This window comes from Mastigoproctus giganteus, chromosome 12, assembly GCF_048544385.1.
Source record: "Mastigoproctus giganteus isolate SK-2022 chromosome 12, ASM4854438v1, whole genome shotgun sequence".
Lineage (NCBI taxonomy): Eukaryota > Metazoa > Arthropoda > Arachnida > Uropygi > Thelyphonidae > Mastigoproctus > Mastigoproctus giganteus.
In genome coordinates, this window is record NC_143586.1 from 44,077,964 (window position 1) to 44,084,367 (window position 6,404).

Genomic DNA, 6,404 nt, shown 5'->3' on the forward strand with positions numbered 1-6,404 from the left:
CTTATACACATTTCAACAAGAATTTCGGTCTCAAACAAGCAGTAAGAGTAAAATAAGATAGCTTGACTCGACCAACGGTTTATAATATGCCACCCGTTTATGCGTCTTTAAGATACTGCCTAATTGAGACAAGCCCTTCAAAGGGGTTCCAAGGAAAACCCTTAAGAAACAAAATATTAAATACCGAATTTACTATTTTTAAATTATAATAAAAGGGGTTAGCGCGAACGCAGTCCCCAAATACCAAAAATTCCACGCTCCATCTATCCCAGTTTGGGAAAGTGGCAGGGGTCAGCCAACCCGGTGTGCTATGGGAAAGCCTCTCCCTGGGGGAGCCTCCTTGCTGATCAAGGCCTCCCCAGCGCCAGGTAAGTATGCTCATACCCGCTTTCAGGAGGAAGACTACGAAAGCTATACATGAATGAAACTGGTGTATCAATTAATATTATAATATTTGTTTCAATATTTCTCTTTTCTTCGACTCTACACAAATTTTGCTTTCTACGATATACATGCAATAAAAGTTTAAATAAGATTATACTTTAATCTTCTTAAATCTTGATTAATATTCCATAGTACGCACAATTCTGAATAATTCGCTGAATTCTGTTTTTTCTTGAAGTCCACCACCACTCAGTAGTAGCAGGCTTTATGTAGTGTTGGCTCTACATAAAGACTGCTTTCTACAATATACACGCATTAGATTTTTTTTTTTTTTTTTTTTCCAAGGAGGTATATTTTAATCTCGATTAATATGCCAGAGTGGGCACATCTCATAAACATCTCTGAATAATATATACATAATGCAATAAATATTTTATAAATATGAAATACGTATATTTATGAATATAAAAATAATATAACAAAATAAAATGTATATAATAATACCCACAGTTGTGCATTAAAACAATGCAACTTTCCAACACTCAGTTGTGCTGACTCAACATAAAGACTGCTTTCTATGATATAGATCAGGGGTGGCCAAACTCCGGTCGTTTTCAAAATACTGAATGTTTTTTCTCTCTCTCTCTCTCTCTCTCTCTTTTATTATTATTAATTTTATTATTATTAATATTATTTTTTTACGTCGTATATCTGGTGAAATGCTGGATTAGGACTAATGGATTTTCTAAGAAACTACGAGTGATAGAGTTTAGCCATTCGCTTACGTGAACACAATTTTCCATGACAGTTTGTTCTTTTCATTTCATTATTTTTAGTTTAGCTCCAAATTCGGTAAGAATAATATCCGCCGAAACTGTGCGATTTCTTATTTTTGTCAGTTTTTTTACGGTAAACGAAAAAAAAAAAAAAAAAAACCAGCACTGAAATGGGCAGAAAACCAGGAAGAATGCGATATAATCACGTTGATATTATTAAGGAACTTGAGATTTCGCAGCAAAAAAAGGATAAAAAAAACAATCCAACATTATTTTAAAAATTACTTTAAATATTTTACACAAAATTTTCTGTAAAATACCTATCAGAAACTGGCACATTTCATATGTAAATGTGCGAGTTCATGTATATTATTATTTTTTTTAAATAAAATAAATATCGGTTTTTTTTTCACGCTATTTAAAGTTGCGTTTTTCTTTTACCTTAATAACAGAATTTATTTAATTTTACCTTGCGTTCTATTATCCAGAAAATTTTGCTATGCGGAAGAGGTCTGACGTTCGGGAAATATTCTACCCATGAAAATATTATACGCATTGCTAGGACAAATATCGATTCACTGATAATAAAAAAAAAAAAAAACAGAATCAAATCTCTCATTAAATATTATAAAAATAAAAGATTGTAATTTTGATACTGGAGTTGTATTTGTAACTATATTTTTGTAATTTTACCTTGGAATTTGCATTTCGTTTATCTTATTAATAAAATTAAATGATATGTACGTATATGTATAAATTTTACAACAAATAACATAAAACTGTTCGACATTTTTTTTCATTATAGACCATTTTAATAATCCTAAAAATCCTGGAAGGCTAAAAAAGAATTTGGCCCGCCATTTAAAAACGTTGCTTGCCTACACCTGACATTAGGATTATATTCAATACTGATTAACATTGCCAGAGTACGCACAACTCTGAATAATAATTGGCTCTGAGTTGTGCGTTTTTTATTTTATTATTATTATTATTTTAAACTCTGCACTACTGTGTTCAGAGTAAATGGGTTATCAGCATTTGGTTGTTTTCAAACGTAGGGTAAATTGATATACAAATACTGTAATTGTATATTCCATCATGCAATAAGGTAATTAGCTGAGAGTACGTTTTTAAGACCATGTCCTGTTGCCCACCAAGTTTTCGATTCAATTTAATTTTTTTTTAGTGGCGAGTAGCGTACGCATATTTAACCATAAAAAAAATTTTTTTCATATATTTTAATTCGTTTTTTTATTTTTGAAAAAAAAATTAATTATTTGATTTTTAAAGAAAATATTTAATGTTTTGAAAAAACATTATTTATAGAGTTTTATTTCTAATTTTTGTAATAAAATATTTATTTTTAATTACATGATGTTAATGAAATGGTCTTTATGATCATACTTGTAACTATACAAAAATTTGTGCTTTACTCCTTCAGTTAATTAACGAGTCTGTTCTTTTAAGCTTACAAAGCCTGAGGCTTTTGCTGCACCAACTAAAAAAATTCCCCAGTTACCCAGAGAGAAAGAGAGAGAGAGAGAGCAAGAATCACAAAGGGATCGATCACCAAGAAAGAGAAGAATGATGATATCCAGCTGGGTGTGCCAAGCCCATATTCAACAGATGTGAGCTCCTGGGTTGCATTGGTATTGCACTACTTTCAAACAACTGACCTTACAAAAGGCTAATCTAATTATTAAGTGACTAAAAGAAAATAAAACTTTAATTACGGACAAACAATTCCAAGCTCCGTGACGTTAATTAATAAAATGGTCCTTATGATCATCACAGCAGAACGAACTTTGCCTGCACAACGAGTTTCATTGGTAATGCACTACTTTAACAGGGTACCAGGGAAGTTCTCACAGTTCTCAATAACTCTAGAAAAAGTCTTGGTGATATTCTCTCTCTCTCTCTCTCTCTCTCTATAACTCGGGGAATTTTTTTTTTTTTTTTTTTTTTTTTTTGACTGGTACAGCATAAGCCTCGGGCTTCATTGCACCATATAGCTAATAATAATAATAATAAAAAGTAGTTAGACAAATTTCTGGAAATATACCAAGTAAAAATTTGTCTATATTTAGAAAATTACAGGAAATACAGGTAGGTGATGATTTTTATCTTGAATAAATTAACAGAGGCTCATTATTTTTAGATTGGAATAACTTAAGAATAGAAGTTTGCAGTATTAAAAATACTGCAAAATTTATCGGAACTAAACACCACAATTATAGGGAGTATGACAACTCCCTGGGTCAAATAATAACATGAAAATGTTTAAACAATTTTTATTCTTATTATTTGTAGTTCTTTAAGAACGAACACTTCTAAGATGTCACATATTACATTCATTACATAAGGAAGGCATAAGTATTGAACTGTGCCATACATTAAAACTTGCATTATAAATTTATAGCTCACTGTTTATTATTTACACAATCATAAATGTGAACATAATGAAAGGAACATTCCACCGTATCTATGAAAAATCAAACAAATAAAGCACAATATTGAAAATCTCTTTAAGCGTAAGGTTCATTTTACGTTCATTAAGTTTAATTAATAAGTTTCATATTATATTTAATTACTATTTAATAGCCCATACTTCCACCTGATGCTGTGACCTACAGCATTCAGAAATTCCTCCACGTTTGTAATTTAACCATTAAAAAATTTTTCTCATATATTTTAATTCTTTTTTTATATTTTGAAAAGGCCTAATAGACTATTTCAGTAGCACCTAAGTGTCGGCACTTGTCGCATCCAGCCACCAGCTCTTCCTGACGGAAGACTTCCTCCAGTACGCATGAGATGATTCCTCCCCTGTTTCCACTATAGTTATGGAATGTCCATCAGACAACCGCTGATGAAGAGGAGGATGATCGCACCAACAACTTATGCGAGAGTTGGAATCTTGCTTTCTATGGGCTTTTGGGGCATGACCACACGACCATCTGGAAAGCCACTGAAAGTATTAGAAAGGCTCAGGCTCTTGTATCAACAGCCTTGATTCTCGTGGTGAGCCTCCAAGAAAACTAGTCAAACGTGCCACAAAGGGGTATCAACAGCGTTTGGAGAACCTATGTTTGGACTATGTGAATGAGAGGAAGACCTTGAAGGAATTTCTGAATGCCGTAGGTCATAGTATCAGGTGGAAGTAAAATGAACTTTAACCTTATTACTCGTTTATCTGCAGTCGCAGAGTCTGAATTAGCATGTTTGAATTGGAAGGAGTTGGGTTTAAAAACACAAAACTCCTTCGTTATGTTTTTTTATCCCACAGAAAATTCTGGTGAAACAGTATCTTCGAAAAAGTATACGTGTACAGCAGACTCTCGATTTACCGGGATCGTATTAACCAGAAAGCGCATTAACCGGGACGCTTCAAGACTCCAAAGTACAAAGAAAGAAGAGAGAAAAAAAAAAATCCACCAGAAATCATAAAATTCAAGTAATAAATAGAATAGGTATATACAGATATTTTACAAGTCGTAAATAAGCGACGTTGTAAGTCATTATTGATAGATGAACCTATTAAACAAATAAACAACAGAAAAATAACAAATGTTTGTTTTAGTGCGTCGCGTGGATTGCTGTGTTCCGTAGTACTGCAAAAAAAAAAAAAAATTCTTTCGTTATTTAAGTGAGGAGTGATTCAGTCGATTTTTTATAGTAATTTTTTTGTTTAGAAATTGCGAAAAATGACGGATAAACGTAAAAGAGTTGTGCTTTCAATTGAGCAAAAACTTCAAAAGTTTGTAAACGGTGGGTGCATCCATTAAATCTTTAAAGAACCATTATAACGTTGGTGACCAAACCATACGCGAAATCGTAAAAAATAAATGGAACCTATCAGATTTTGCGGGCACGTCTGATAGCGTTCAAGGCATGACTAACAGAAAAACGATGAAACTGTCTACATACGAGGACCTCGACAAGGCAATGGTGTTGTGGTTAGCCAACAAACAGCAGAAGGCATTCCTGTCTCTGGGGCAGTTTGCGCAGCAAAGGCAAAATATTTTTTCGATAAATTAAAACTGCAGGGTGATTTTAGGTTTAAACAGAGGCACGGCATTCGTCAGATTTCCATTCAAGGTGAAAAACTAAGTAGTTAAGTCCAAGAATTCACTAGTGAGTTTAAAATTTTATTGAAACCAGTCAACTTGTGCCGGATCAAATTTACAATGCCGATGAAACATGATTGTACTGGAAATGTCTTGCGACAAAACTTTGGCTTACGAAATCGAGGTAAAAGCTCCAGACATAAAATGCAAAAGCAAAGATTGACAGTTCTTTGTTGTGCAAGTTTTAGGGGAGTGGGGGTAGGGCGTGCCGATTAGGGAGGTACTTATGTTTATAATCTCTTACAATCACAACATTTTCTTATTTTGAGTTTATTTTTCATCCTTTTGAGTTTGTGAACGCATCATGTTGGTAGAATTTTTGAAATCAGAAAAAGGAAAACCGAAATTGTGCTTTAGTGGTTTTATAAAAACAGGCAAAATGAAACAAAAATTCATTGGAAGTGTCAAAATTACCGAAAAACCAAATGTGCCGCTCGAGTTACTACGGTAGATAACACCATCGTTAAAACATGGAAGGAGCACAATCATTGTGGAGACGCAGCAGGAGTTGAGGCAGCGCAACTTCTTGATACCAGGACCTCGACAAGTCCACTGTTGTTTTGTGTATTTATCAATGATATTGATGAAGGTATATCAGGCTTAATGTCGAAGTTTGCAGATGACACAAAGGTTGGCAGGGTTGTTAATGACAGTAATGGCAGTGTGCTACTGCAACAGGATCTAGATAATTTGGGCAGATGGGCTAAGAAGTGGCAACTGAAGTTCAACCTTGACAAATGCAAAGTACTGCATATGGGTAGAAGTAACCCCAGAGAAACGTACCAACTGTGTGGTACTACACTTAAGGTGGTAGAAAATGAAAAAGACCTGGGAGTAATTGTGCAGTCAGATATGAAGTTTTCTGAGCAGTGCAGACAGGCTGCTAGGGCGGGTCATGGGGTTTTGTCAATGATATATAGGAATTTTGCTAGCAGGGAAAAGGAGGTGATTGTCGCTCTGTATAAGGCAATGGTCAGGCCACGCCTTGAGTACTGCGTACAGGTCTGGAGGCCTCATTTTAGGAAGGATGTAGATTTGCTTGAGCGTGTACAGAGAAGAGCAACACGATTGGTGAGGGGAATGAAGGGATTCTCTTACCAAGAGAGGCTTAAGTTCT

The 6,404-nt window shown here is 34.1% G+C and overlaps 1 non-coding gene across 1 annotated transcript; it reads right to left on the reverse strand.

The window, feature by feature from the left end:
• Positions 1-212: 212 nt before the first annotated feature.
• LOC150076986 (U1 spliceosomal RNA) lies at positions 213-376 on the reverse strand. Its single transcript, XR_016547761.1, has one exon. It is a non-coding gene; the product is annotated as a U1 spliceosomal RNA (small nuclear RNA).
• Between the last annotated feature and the right edge of the window lie 6,028 nt (positions 377-6,404).